We start from the raw sequence: 15,115 nt of genomic DNA, 5'->3' as shown, positions 1-15,115 counted from the left end.
TGGTAAGCATGTGCTATTTAAAAAAAATGCATTATAACTGCATTTTTAAAAATGACATATAGCGCACACATGCCCCTAGGGGATGTGTGTGCTTCACAAGTCCGCAAAATTTTTTGGGGGGTGCATCAGAGGTGGCCTTAGGCCCCCAGCACTCTGGGGTTTGCATTACCTAATTTGCGAATTCCTAACTGGAATTCGCAAATTGGGAAATGCAAAACCATTCACAACTATGGGCCGACAGGCCCATAGGGATGAATAGAGTCCCACTCTCTAATTGCAATTCGGTAATAGTGATTGCAAATTTTAAGAAATTGCTATTACCGAATCGTAAATTTCATGCATCCCATTTTGCATTTCTTAAATAGCAATTTCTTAAAATTTGCTTTTTAAGAAATGCAAAACGGATCTTTGATACATCTGGCCCTTAGGCGGTCATTACAACATTGGCGGTAAAAGCCGCTTACCGCCGTGCAGAAGACCGCCAACACACCTCCGCGGCTGCGGAATTCCGCCACAGCTATTATGACCCACATCTTGGAACCTGCCAAAATTCAGACACCCACACAAGTCCGCCACACCAAAGGTCAGTGATAAACTGGCAAAAACAAAACCGACACCATCACGCCAACAGAAATACGCCCACACTATCACGACACACGAATCCACGCGGCGGTCTTTCAACCGCGGTATTCCATTGGCGGTACACACCGCCGCGCTCAAAATACACACACTCTTACAAAACACAGCCACATTGGACAATTCAAAATATACACACCTGATACACATACACACACTACTCCCACACACCCAATACAATATAAAACACACACCCACATCACCCACAAACCCCTACGACAAAAATTGAGAACGAAGCACAGAGAGAGACACCACCAGCAAGTACAACAGCATCCAGAGGCATATAACACCATCACCCACACAACTTCCACGCACCTCACACAACACACCACTACATATCACCACACTTATCACCACACACACCACCCCACACATCACCTACACCACCCCATGGCACAGCAAAGACACCCCAGATTCTCGGAGCAGGAGCTCAGGGTCATGGTGGAGGAAATTGTCCGGGTCAAGCCACAGCTATTTGGATCACAGGTGCAGCACACCTCAATTGCAAGGAAGATGGAGCTATGGCGAAGAATAGTGGACAGGGTCAACGCAGTGGGACAACACCCAAGAAATCGGGAGGACATCAGGAAAAGGTGGAACGACCTACGGGGGAAGGTGCGTTCCGTGGTCTCAAGACACCACCTTGCGGTTCAGCGGACTGGCGGCAGACCCCCACCTCCTCACCCACAACTAACAACATGGGAGGAGCAGGTCTTGGCAATTCTGCATCCTGAGGGCCTCGCAGGAGTAGGTGGAGGAATGGACTCTGGTAAGTCAAATCTTAACTATTACATCCCCCACCCTACCTGCATGCTATCACATACCCTCACCCTCGCCCCCACCCCTATCACTCCAACTCCTCACAAATGTACCAATATCACAAACCACACATCCCAACACCAAGCCCTGCATGCAACAACAAATCATGGACACCCATCACCAAAGCATGGACACTGCACATAGCCATACACCCCCCTAAACCATCATCACACAAGCTCCCACACAGGAATGCCAGCACTGGGGTACACGGTCACCCACCCATTGCACACCATGCCACACACAGATGCAATAATCATGCCTTTCCACCCCTGCAGGACCCCTACCCAACGTCACCAGACAGGAGGGTCCAGACATGTCCACTCCACCCACAGAAGAGGCCCACAGTGATGACAGCACCTCTGTCCAACTGGATCTAGATGACCAGCCCGGACCATCTGGGGGCTCGGGACAGTCGGTTCCCCTCACACAGGCACAGGCCACCACAGACCTTCCCCCCTCTGGAAACACCAGCACAGCACCTACCCAGCGGGCCCATACCTCCGCCCCCAGCACATGTCAATCAGCTGTGTGTCCACCACTACAGGGAACCCAGGATAACCCACCACCCCAACAACAACAGGGACTTGGGGGCAGTGGGCACATGGTCCAGGGGACAGAGGCCCAGGAACAAAGGGGAACTGGGAGGGCTGCCGTGCGACAGGGGGCGGACAGGCCAAGGGAACCCACTGTCCACGAGGCCCTCTCCTCCATCATGGGAGCCTACCACCACTCCCAGGAGACGATGGCAACGGTACTGGCCAAGTTTCAGGAGACCCAGCGCATGCAGGAGGAACAGTATATGGGCTTCAGGGAGGAACTCAGAACCATCAGCTCCACCCTGGGCACCATCGTAGGGGTGCTGAAGGAACTACTTAACACCAGGAGGGACACTGTGGCACTCCAAGGGGCCCCTGACACTAGCATGGATGATGAGCTGCCCACCACCTCCGCCGGCGCTAATGGACAGGACGCCCCACCACAGGGCCACCACACTAGCACCCCACCCCCTGCAGAGGGAGAACCACCCCGCAAACGGTCCGTGAGATCCAGGAACAAGACAGAGCACAATGCCAAGACCCCCGCCAAGAAATGAGACCACCCTGATTGCCATCCCACTGTCCCACTTTGTCACCCTGTCCATAATTAAATTGCCCCAGCTCCACTTCCTATGCCCATATGGGCAATGCACCTGTGAGACTAATAGACTGGACTCTGCCATGGACACTCTTCTGCCATCACCCCTGACCATTTCACTTCCCCTCCAATATTTTGCATTTAAATAAACACACCTAAAGCACAAAATGATCTAGAGTCTGTCTGTGATTTCGAAATAGTATATTTGCAATTACAGTGACCAAATGTTCTTGAAATAGTAATGTCAACATACCTATGTCACACAGCTCTAGTCCATGAGGAATCTAAGCAGATGACACACGTTGGGACTCACATCTGTGAAACCGTAAGGGAAAGTGACAACTCAGTGACCATACACTGGGTGAAAACGACAGACAGTAGAGAGGTAGTAGTGTAAAAGTACATGTAGTAGGCAGGAATGTATTCTCTCCTGTGTTTCACTGGAAATATTGCTGGATCACTGAGTCCCTGTTCTGCATGTCTTCTTCCTCTGCTTCATCCTCATCACTGTCCACAGGCTCCACAGCTGCCACAACACCGCCATCTGGACCATCCTCCTGCAGAAAAGGCACCTGTCATCGCAAAGCCAAGTTGTGAAGCATACAGCAGGCCACGATGATCTGGCACACCTTCTTTGGTGAGTAGAATAGGGATCCACCTGTCATGTGGAGGCACCTGAACCTGGCCTTCAGGAGGCCGAAGGTCCGCTCGATCACCCTCCTAGTTCGCCCATGGGCCTCATTGTAGCGTTCCTCTGCCCTGGTCCTGGGATTCCTCACTGGGGTCAGTAGCCATGACAGGTTGGGGCACCCAGAGTCACCTGCAAATGGCAAGGGACAAGGACACACACTAACCTGTAGGGATAACTCCAGACAACCATTCCCACTGTCTTGCTTCCAGGGGCTCACCTAATAGCCACACACGGTGTCTCTGGAGTTGACCCATCACATAAGGGATGCTGCTATTCCGCAGGATGTAGGCATCATGCACTGAGCCAGGGAACATGGCATTCACATGGGAGATGTACTGGTCTGCCAAACATACCATCTGTACATTCATGGAATGATAACTCTTCCGGTTTCTGTACACCTGTTCACTCCTGTGGGGGGGGACCAAAGCCACATGGGTCCCATCAATGGCACCTATGATGTTGGGGATATGTCCAAGGGCATAGAAGTCACCTTTCACTGTAGGCAAATCCTCCACCTGAGGGAAAACGATGTAGCTCCGCATGTGTTTCAGCAGGGCAGACAACACTCTGGACAATACGTTGGAAAACATGGGCTGGGACATCCCTGATGCCATGGCCACAGTTGTTTGAAAAGATCCACTTGCAAGGAAATGGAGCACTGATAGCACCTGCACTTGAGGGGGGATTCCTGTGGGATGGCGGATTGCTGACATCAGGTCTGGCTCCAACTGGGTACACAGTTCCTGGATTGTGGCACGGTCAAACCTGTAGGTGATTATCAAATGTCTTTCCTCCATTGTCGACAGGTCCACCAGCGGTCGGTACAGCGGAGGATGCCGCCATCTCCTCACATGTCCAAGCGGACGGTGCCTATGAAGGACAACAGCGACCACAGAATCAAACAACTCAGAGGTACGTACCCACAGTTTACACAGAACACCAATCATACACAAAAGGTGGCCTGTATGTGTGTTGAGACTAGGCCTAGGTATGTGTGACGCAGTTGGAAATTAGGCCATGTGGGCCCCTGAAATGGCGGCTGCCTGACCTCTAAAGTGGGACAATGGGATGTGAGGTAACTGCGCTGGCGTTGTACACCGTCGCGGTAGGCGGTCGGAGACCGCGGCGCAATGCTGCATTGGTTAACATTGGACCCTATGGGTCCCAGGAGCCAATGACGATGTACGCCGGCGGTGATGGTACGCACCACCGCGGACGTGACCGCCGAGGACGTGACCGCCATTTTCTATTTGTTGAATCACTCGATGCCTGATCTTCGACAGCAGAGGACCTACACTGCAAGTGCTGCTGTGACCTCAGTCTGGAAGAGACAATGGCTCGTGCGTCTGGGGAAAGGGCCCCTGCCTTCACATCGGAGGAGTTGGAGAAGCTCCTCACCCAGTACACGCTACTCTACGGTCCTCCAGACAAACAGGTAAGTACACAGGGAGCATGTTGTATGGGCTATGCCTGTGTGGAGAGGGCTGGATGTAAGAAGGAAGGGGGCAGAGTTCTGTGTGCATGAAAGACGGTGGGTGCATGTGCCACATGGCAAGGGTAGGGATGGGGGCCACTCACTTTGACGGTGCAGTTGGAAATTACTTCTCTTCTTCCCCTGAACATTTCATGTAGGTCAGCGCCCACCAGAAGAAAGATATTTGGCGTGCCATCGCCAAGGACGTCCGGACCCTGGGGGTCTACCACAGACGGAGCACCCACTGCCGGAAAAGATGGGAGGACATTCGCCGCTGGAGCAAGAAGACGGCTGAGGCTCAGCTGGGGATGGCCTGCCAACGTGGGAGGGGTGCCCATCATACCATGACCCCCCTGATGTTCAGGATCCTGGCGGTGGCCTACCCGGAGTTGGATGGGCGCTTGAGGGCATCACAGCAGACACAAGGGGGTGAGTACACTCTCATTAGCTGACTTTGCGCGTAGTGGAGTTGTCTGGGTGGGGGAGGAGGGCTGTGGGTTTCCCTAGGCCAGGGCGAGTTCCTTAGGCTAGGCCCCTCCGTAAGGCATGCCCCTGTGGCCCCCCCACCTCACCTCTGTAGAGTGCCAAGTACAGCTATTCATGCCCCTGTGTCATTTTTGTGTGCAGATGTCGTCCATAGCCTTGTAGGCCATTTCCCAGGAATTGCACTGTAGAGCCCAAGAGCGCGGCGTAGTGCAGGGAGCTTCTGTGTCTGTCTTGTCTGCCAACGGTAGCGGTAATCCATGCACTCAACATGTCTTTATTCTGCCCCCCCCCCTTTTTGTGGTCTCCCTGTTCTTGTGTGCATTAGCATCATCAGGTGGAGGAGCAGTGGCACCGGAGCACGAGGGAGCTGCATCCCACATGGCCATGGAGGGCCATACTACGGACTCTGAATTCACCAGTAGAACGGAGGGCGAGGGGAGCTCCACGGCGGGGACAGGAGCTGAGACCAGCGACACGGACTCGTCCTCTGATGGGAGCTCCCTTGTGGTGGTGGCAACATCTGTGCCCCCACATCTACAGGTACAGCCGCCACCCCCCCTACCAGCACCGCCCTCCCAGCAGCCCCTCAGCCTTCACCCCGTGCCCGCTCACCTAGGAGGGTGGGCATCACCTTCGCCCCAGGCACCTTAGGCCCTGCCCCAGTCACCCCTGCTGCCCTCAGTGAGGAGGCCATTGACCTCCTCCGGTCCCTCACTGTTGGGCAGTCTACCATTTTGAATGCCATCCAGGATGTAGAAAGGCAGTTGCAACAAACTAATGCATTCCTGGAGGGCATTCATTCTGGTCAGGCGGCCCTTCACCGAGCCTTACAAACTCTGGCCTCAGCACTGATGGCAGCCATTTTCCCTGTGTCTAGCCTCCCCCCTCCAACTTCCTTCACGCAGACCCAATCCCCTGTACCTCTGCCTATCCCAAGCACACCATCAGACCAGCCTGCACACACCTCACCACACAAGGGAAGCTCAGGCAAACATAAGCACCACACATCCCACAGGCACTCACGCAAGCATCAGACACATGCAAACACACCAACATTCACTGCCTCCACTGTGCCCCCCTCCTCGTCGTCTCCCTCCTCCCTCCCAGTCTCGTCTACACACACACCTGCATGCACTACCTCTACAGCCACTACGTCCCTCACCAGCACACCCACCAGCACACCCCGCTAACGTGCAGTCACCACCCCCACTACCATTCACACGTCCCGTGTCCTCTCCCAGTGTGTCTGTGACGCCCTCTCCCAAGATACACAAACGCAGACACACACCCACCCAACTGTCATCCACCTCACGACAGCCTACAGCGCATGCACCTGCACCCAAAGTCACCAAACGTACACCTCCTACTACCACCACCTCTTCCTCCACTCCCAAACCCCCTCCAGCTACCCGTCCCAGTGTGTCCCAAAAACTTTTCCTGTCCAGCCTTGACCTTTTTCCCACACCTCCCCCACCCTGTCCATCTCATAGGTCCCGAACTAGCACCTCAGCCACAACATCTCCGGGACCAGTGGTGCCTGTAGTCACAGGTATGTGGAGTGCACCGGCCACCAGGACAGCCAGTGTGGCACGGAGCCACAGCACAGCCAGTCCCCCCCCTGTGAAGCATCAGAAGTTGCCCAGTGCCCGGCGGGAGAGGGGGACGAGTCCAGCCACCAAAGCCACTCCCAGGGGTCCCGGTGGGAGTGTGGACTCAGCTTGACACCTCCCAAGGTGGGGAAGGGCCACAAGAAATCCGGCAAGTCTGGGAAGAGCAGCATGGCGGAGAAGATCGCCATCATCCCCGCTGCCCAGGAGGCCACCGCCAGCCCCAGCCCAGCTGCCCAGGAGGCCACCGCCAGCCCCATCCCAGCTGCCCAGGAGGGCCCCGCCAGCCCAGCTGCCCAGGAGGGCCCCGCCAGCCCCAGTCCAGCTGCCCAGGAGGCCACTGCCAGCACAAGACCCGCTGGGCCATAAAGGACCGCCAGCACAAGCACCGCTGGGCCATGAAGGACTGCCAGCACAAGCCCCGCTGGGCCATGAAGGACGGCCAGTACAAGACCCGCTGGGCCATGAAGGACCGCCAACTCAAGCCCCGCTGGGCCATGAAGGACCGCCAGCACAAGACCCGCTGGGCCATGAAGGACCGCCAACTGAAGCACCGCTGAACAGGGCACCGCCAAATCAAGCACCGCTGAACATGGCACCGCCAAATCAAGCACCGCTGAACAGGGCACCGCCAAATCAAGCACCGCTAGCCCATGAGCGGCAGGGGCACTGACGCAACTGGGACCGTCACGGGGTGAGTGATGCACTCTGGGCACCAGTCCCCCTCCAGAACCAGTGGAGAGATCCATCCACTACCTCTGTCCTTCACAGGATGAAGCACTCTGGGCACAAGTCCCTCGCCAGAACCAGTGGAGACATCCATCCACTACCTCTGTCCTTCACAGGATGAAGCACTCTGGGCACCAGTCCCCCTCCAGAACCAGTGGAGAGATCCATCCACTACCTCTGTCCTTCACAGGATGAAGCACTCTGGGCACCAGTCCCCCTCCAGAACCAGTGGAGACTGTTATCAACTTGAGAGACTGTGGCTTTGCACTCCCCAGGATTGAACAGTGGGCAAACCACCCACTGTAGAGACTTGAGAGACTGTGGCTTTGCACTCCCCAGGATTGAACAGTGGGCAAACCACCCACTGTAGAGACTTGAGAGACCACCCACTGTAGAGACTTGAGAGACTGTGGCTTTGCACTCCCCAGGATTGAACAGTGGGCAAACCACCCACTGTAGAGACTTGAGAGACTGTGGCTTTGCACTCCCCAGGATTGAACAGTGGGCATTGGGCCCCCTCGTGGATCTGGCGTCGTGCACTCATCCGGCTGAGGTGCCTCCCCTTCCCTTCCCCCTGAGGTGCCTGTTGTATTTCTATCTGATGCCCCTGCAGTTTTCTCTCTGTTTTGATCTGGTATCGAGTGTGGGCCTACATATATGTGTTGCACAAATTGTGCATGTTTGGCATAAGGAGAGGATAGCAATGTGACGCACATATGTACAATACCTAATGCCTTTGGCTCAAAGTGTGTTCTTTGGCAACTAATGTATTTGTTGACCAAGTGTGTGTGTATCACATGAAGCATATTTGTATACATGCTTGTATGAATGTGACGTCCATGTGTCCAATCCTTAGATGCAAGTCATTGTGGAAATGAGAGAGGGCATGTGTTAGCCATACATGTAGCAACATCCGTAAAGTGGACTTCCAAGATTTAGGGTCACGTAGACACCACATGTGACATAGCATGCACCAGATAGATGGCAGACGCTTGTTCATGTCAATGGTCCACATTTTCTACATCCTATGTCCTAGAGTATTGGTAACAGCTTCCTGGGCACTAGTTGGTGAATCCCACAGTGAGTCATACACATGCATTGAGGAAGTGGGTACCATGTTGTTTGCACAGACAGACAAGGGTGAATCTCAAATGTATGATGACACCACAGTTGAGGCCATAGAAGTGAGCCCCAACTATCAAGTGGCTGTGGTGGACCAGCATACAAGACAGCACGTGTCCACATATTTCCAATGATCAATTGCACATAGGTGTCTTGTTCATGTGTGTGGTCCAATGATGATCCTGTATATTTTTTGGGGTGTAATTTGTCACAGTTCGGTCCAGGACTTATCATGAGTCAGTGGCAGCTATTCCTGTATCTACTGAGTATCCTTGGTTGATCAATGTGAGTAAAGTGGATGTGGACATGTGGACCTACATGGGGATGGTCCCACCCTGTCACTAAAGACGTGTAATGAGACAGTCAACAGGGCAACCTTGGTGTGCTGAGTGAGATAATGTCTCAGGTGTCATGTTCCGGCAGGTGTCATTACAACATTTGTACACAGGTTAGCCTCTGCAATTCCCACTACATCTGGGAACATCATAGCCCCTGTGCTGATTATTCTTGCAGCTATTCACCACACACGGCCCATCACTATGTTGTGAGCACTGTGATTCTGTGTGTGAACTGTCATGGTCCTGACATGTCTGTATTTTTCATGGACATTATCAGAGGTTGCTGGTTGTGCTGAAAGCCCCGTACCCAATCCCTGCCTACGGCCCTGGGACACTGTCACACTTTGTCATTCATTCATAAATGCGACCCAGACAAGGGATGGGCCATGAATTTTGCTTTTCCCAGAGGATTTAACTCAAATGGTACAGTTAAAAGGCAGATGATGCTATCCAATGTATTTGTGTATGCATTGAAGAAGCCCATGCCCAATACCCCCTGATGAATTAGAGGTTTGCTAACGCAAGTGTGGTAAATATGTAGACACAGGGATACTTTAGTGTGACGCACAGACAGATGCCAGTCAGGCTGACAGAATGCGGGGTGATCCTGGATCCAGCAATTTGACAAGTTATATAATCAGTGGTCTGACTCAGACTGTTTGGAGAGTTGACATGTCAAACTGTGTATGTCCTGTGTATTTGAAGGTGACAAATGAACCCAAGGGCTGTGTTACACAGCTTAATTAGTATTAATGCTTAATGGTGTAATTGACTAAATGGCAACTCCTATGCTGCTCCAGGCATCTGCAGGGGCAGTACTTTTTGAAATGGTTGTTGTGCATGGTGTTGATCACAGGTGTGGGCTGCATCTGTTTCTCACACGTCCTGTAGGTGAGACTTGCATTCTTAGGGCCAACAGATATTTTCACACGGGAAGCAATCTACAGGTGCTAACAAGGCTTTGAAACTAGAAGACAGTGTATAAATTAACCTGACGTCCATGCAGTCAGATGTACTATGACAATGGCATACCATAGGAAAGGGTGTAGCACACTGGATTGCTAATGTTGGTCTGTGTGTGTAGATGAAGGAATATCAGGGTACACATCTTAGTATTCCAGGGACCTCTTCCGACAGGTGGGTTGTGACCAGGTGCATGGGTGTGTCAGGAGTTAGGAAATGGGCTGACATGTACATGGAATGTCATGTGTGCAATTCTGCTCATATGTGTGGCACTTGCGCTGTCTATGTTCTGCTTCTATGGAACTCTGGTCACAGATTGTCCTTGCAAATATTGGATGCAGTTGGACTTACTGCTGTCAAGGGTCTGGTCAGACATTCCTGTTACTGATGCAAAAGCACATTGACTGCCTCATGTATGAGGCTTGTTTTCCCCTTATTGAGTGATGGTGTCTTTGTTGTGTGCCATATGCTGCGTTGGACTTGATTTCAACATGTATGTGTGAAATAGTTGTGGTCCTCTGCTATTGGCCTTCAAAGGAGAAATGTACATGATAAATGTCATTAACAGTGTGTGTGTATGTGACCATTGTATGTTAGGCATCACATTAGCTCTGGGATGTTCAGTGTCCTAATCAGTATCTCAGCAATGCTCCATGAGGCAACACTCTTATTCTGATAAGTAGAGATGAAGGTGTGAAAAATGAATAGCCAGACCATGATATGGTGATTATTATAGGTGTTTATTTAAATTAGTTAACTAAAGTGGTGAAGGTGATTATATTCAAAATAAATTGTTGACGATCTGTTGCCGCCTGCGTATACCAGCGGCTGTGTTCTGTAGTTCCCTCTCATGTTGCAGGCCAGCATCCTCCTCTTCCTCCTCTTCAGGCATGTGTGGCTCTGGTTCCAGGAGGGGAATGTTCCTTTTGATGCAAATGTTGTGCAATATTGCACATGTTAGGATGATCCTACAGACCATCTCCAGCGAATATAGGAGGCTACCACCAGTGATGTCGAGGCACCGGAACCTTGACTTGAGGATGCCAAAGGTCCTCTCGACAATGCTGTGTGTCCTCCTATGTACGTCGTTGTAGGCACCCTCTGCAGCAGTACTCGGGTTGCCAAATGGTGTCATAATCCATGGCTGGATGCCATACCCCTGATCAGCTGCAAGAGAAAATGACTGGGATCATATTGATGTAGCTGGCCCTATTGAAATGACCTTTCATGGCAGTAGTTGTTTTGTGTTGTCTGTGACTCTTTTGTGTTATAATGTAGCATCCTAGGCTCGTAGGATGTACCATCTGCATTGTGTTGTTTCCTTGGCTGAACAAGTGTTTGTCTGCTAACCGGTTGTCAGCAGTATGTTTTGGGATTTGCAGTACAGTGTGCCCTCCCTAGCTTTGTGACTTGTGATACAGGTGTCCGTGTGTCTTCACTGGGGGTGAGATGATAGTTCCATACACAGGTTAAAATTGACAGTGTTGTTAACACGTTCATATCAATGTACCCTGGACATCCCATACCTTCAGACTTATGCAATGGATTAATGTAAAGGTCATTTGGACACTTACATTTTGCAAGGTGACATTTGTGCAACCCACTCCGCACGTTATGATCTTTGACATCTTAACATTAGGCTGTACAGTAATTTCCGATGTGTGACAGGTTCAATGGTGACCTAAGAAACATGGCTAGCGATGTCACGACCTCAGTGTGTTCCTGTCCACATGTTGTTGTTGTGGTGTATGTGTTGTGGGTCCTAGAGGGTTGCTGTGCAGTGTGTATATAAGTAGGTTTTTGTACTTACCAACAAGTAGTCCATTGCCATACCGTCCATCCTGGAAGTGTTCATTGATGGTGCAGTGACGGAAGATGAATGAGTCATGTACACTCCCAGGATATTTAGCCATGATGTTGGTGATCAATCCCTCGTGATCGACTATGGCCTGCACGTTGATGGAATGTGTGTGCTTCCTGTTGCGGTAGAGGTGTTCAGTTGCAGCAGGTGGCACAAGTCGTACATGTGTGCAGTCGATTGCACCAAGGACGTGTGGGAAGCCACTGATGAGGTAGAACCCCTGTTTTGTTTCCTGTTGCTTCTGCAGTGTGTTAGGGAAGCAGATGTGGCGGGGTGTCAGTCCAATGACTTTGGGCAAAAAGGCGGAGAATGATGTTTGTGACATTCCGGCAACCAGGGCACCAGTTGTTTGAAAAGAGCCACTTGCCAGCATATGAAGTACGGCAAGCAGCTTGGTTTCTGTTGGGATGGTGCGGGGTGTCAGCAAAGTGGGGGCCAACTGCGGTTCAATGTTGCGCAGCAGCTGCTGAATGGCCTGCCAGTTCAACCGGTACCTCTGGATGATGTCATGTTCCCTGAGGCCCTGAAGGGTGGTTCTGGGGCGGAATATCCTCTCCTGCCTTCTGTGCTGCCTTTGGGGTCCCTGCTGGTGTTGTTGTAGCTGCTGTTGTTGCTGCTGGGCTCTGCGTCTGCGTGCACGCTGGATTAGAATCACCTCCATGGCTCCCTGTTGCTGCTCTGCTGTTCTGCTGTTTGTTCTATGTGTTCTGATTAAATACAGGTGTGTTTGCCCAATTTTAACACCTGCCCTGACCCAGGCGTTAAATTTTGATGCAAATCGGGCTGTGTGTCATTTTCCAGGTCCGCCTCCCGACCGTGCGTAATTTTTGCCCGAAAGCATAAATACGACGCACGGCCGTTTAAATAATTTTTGGACGGGAACGCCTACCTTGCATATCATTAACGCAGGGCTTGCAGCGCTGCCCTGGCGGATTCTCCCAGCCGGGACAAAAACGGCAGGAAACCGCCGGCCCCGGCGGGACCACCGCAGCTTTACCGCCACGGTCAGAATGGCATGGGAAGCACCGCCAGCCTGTTGGCGGTGCTTCCGTCATTCGTGACCCTGGCGGTCCAATACCGCCAGGGTCAGAATGACCCCCTGAGTGTCTAGGAACGCCCGTTTTAATTTAATCAATGACTATTACTTACATAGGGTGTACCTTACTCCTGGGAAAATCATACAACTCTTCTGGGTGACTTTAGTTGCCTGTCCCAGTTGTGGGGAACAGGGTGCAGAAATGTTCCACATGGTATGGACATGCAAAGACTTGACCGGGTGGTAGAAAGCATTAATGAGATAATGCAAAGATCTATACTGTGTACCCCACTGGTCTGGGATAACCACATCCAAAAAAATGTAAGTCACTATCAAATTTATAGACCTGGCACTGATAATGGCAAAAAGGGAGATTACCATGCACTAGAAAGACCCCAGGAGGCCCAGACTAGCGAAGTGGAGGGAAGACCTCCGCAAATGGGTAGAACATGAAAGTGCTGTACTATTTCAAGAGGTGAGGAAGGGACAAGGGTAAATTGATGAAGCCAAGACGTGGGAACACCTAGTAGACTGCCTAAAAGAACTTGAAATAATTACTCACAGATGTTTCCCAACCCCCATCGGGGACCCAAAAGAGATGCAGAACTAACCTATTTATCTCCAATTGTGACACAGGAAATGTGGGACAATATGTGAACAAGTTATTTGGCCAAGGATGGAGCTAAGAACCCCATAACATGGTAAAAAACGAATGATGGGGTTTGGGCATGAATGGGGAGAGGACGAGGAGGGGAGTTTTGAGTTCTTGAGTTAAAGAGTGAAGAAAAACAGTAAGATGTTTCATAGATGCTACATGCTGGTGCTACCTGATATGGTTATCTTTATGCTGACATTACTGCAGCATACCAAACACACAACAGTACTCCTGCATTATTATGCTGGTATGGAATGTTGTATTGTACAAATAAAACTCAATAAAGGTTGTTTAAAAAAAAAGGTCCTAGGCCACAAAGTCACACAACACTACATCTCTCCCCTTGTTAAACAAAAAGTATAAACAAGGGTTACATTAAGTTTTTCTTCAATAAGTCGTCGAAGTGCTCACATTAGTCGCCAGATCGAGTGGCATGAGGTAGTTGAGATGCACGATGGTTGGGCACCGGTGCCATCGGTTCTGATGCTTGATCTGGACTGTTAGGTGGGGTCACCTCTTCATGATTGCAGAATCTGACAACTGCAGAGGCAGGTGCTTAAAATGTGATGAGACCTGTGTGATGTTCTTTCCAGGATGATGCTCTGTCACCATGTGTCCTTTGCACGTTACCACCCTCAGAGGATCAACAGCAAAGGGAGTGTCTGTTTTTTCACTTTTGTTTCTGTTTGGCCAAGACCCAGTCACCCTCATCGATGATTGATTCCTGAACCTGTCAACACCAGTTGACACACGTTTTAGTTTTACAGTCCCTGTCCGTGACACAAACCTTATCAGCTTTCAGAGGTCGGTCTACTGTCAACTGTGGCAGCTTGGTTCTGATGGCTCTCCCAAATATCAAAGTGGCAGGACTCTCACCAGTTTTGGAGTAAGGAGTTGAACAATAGGCACAGAGGGCTGGCACAGGGCCTGGTTTAACTGGATTCTCTCCATCAATGTTTGATTAATCACCCTTGTGATGGTACCCATGAATCGTCCGACAACACCATTGGCTGGTGTGCTTTTTTGATTCTTGACATTTAGTCGGATTAGAAACTCCTTGAATTCTTTGTTATTAAATGGCACATCATTGTCAGATTTGACAATGGCAAGGATACCCCATGCTGCAAAGATGTTGTCCAGCCGCTCAATTACTTTGTCATGGATTATTGATGATAGCTCCTTTACGAAAGGAAAATTGGAATGCTCATCAATGACTTTCATGAAATGATGTCCGTTTCCTCGGGTTCTGAAGAAATCCAAGTGCAACTTGTTCCCAGACCTGTGTGGGAAAGTCAGACATTGTCAATAGATACTGCGTCACTTTAGGGAAAAAGGCAGTTGCAAAGATGGCACTCTTTTAGTTCCTTCTTAACTTGCAATCAGCAAGGTTTCGATCTTTACTCAGTTTGTGCATGATTGCATAGTCATACTCTTGCAGTTGCAACCGCACCTCTCGATGGGAGGGGGTATCTTGGCTTTCGGGCTTCTAAAAATATTGAGCAGTGCTTGGTGGTCAGTAATGATGGTGAAACGTTTTCCAAATAGAAGCAAATGAAAAGTGTTT

Source organism: Pleurodeles waltl, chromosome 3_2 (assembly GCF_031143425.1).
Source record: "Pleurodeles waltl isolate 20211129_DDA chromosome 3_2, aPleWal1.hap1.20221129, whole genome shotgun sequence".
NCBI classification, from domain to species: domain Eukaryota; kingdom Metazoa; phylum Chordata; class Amphibia; order Caudata; family Salamandridae; genus Pleurodeles; species Pleurodeles waltl.
The sequence above is the reverse complement of the archived record's forward strand: the minus strand, read 5'-3'. Positions refer to the sequence as shown.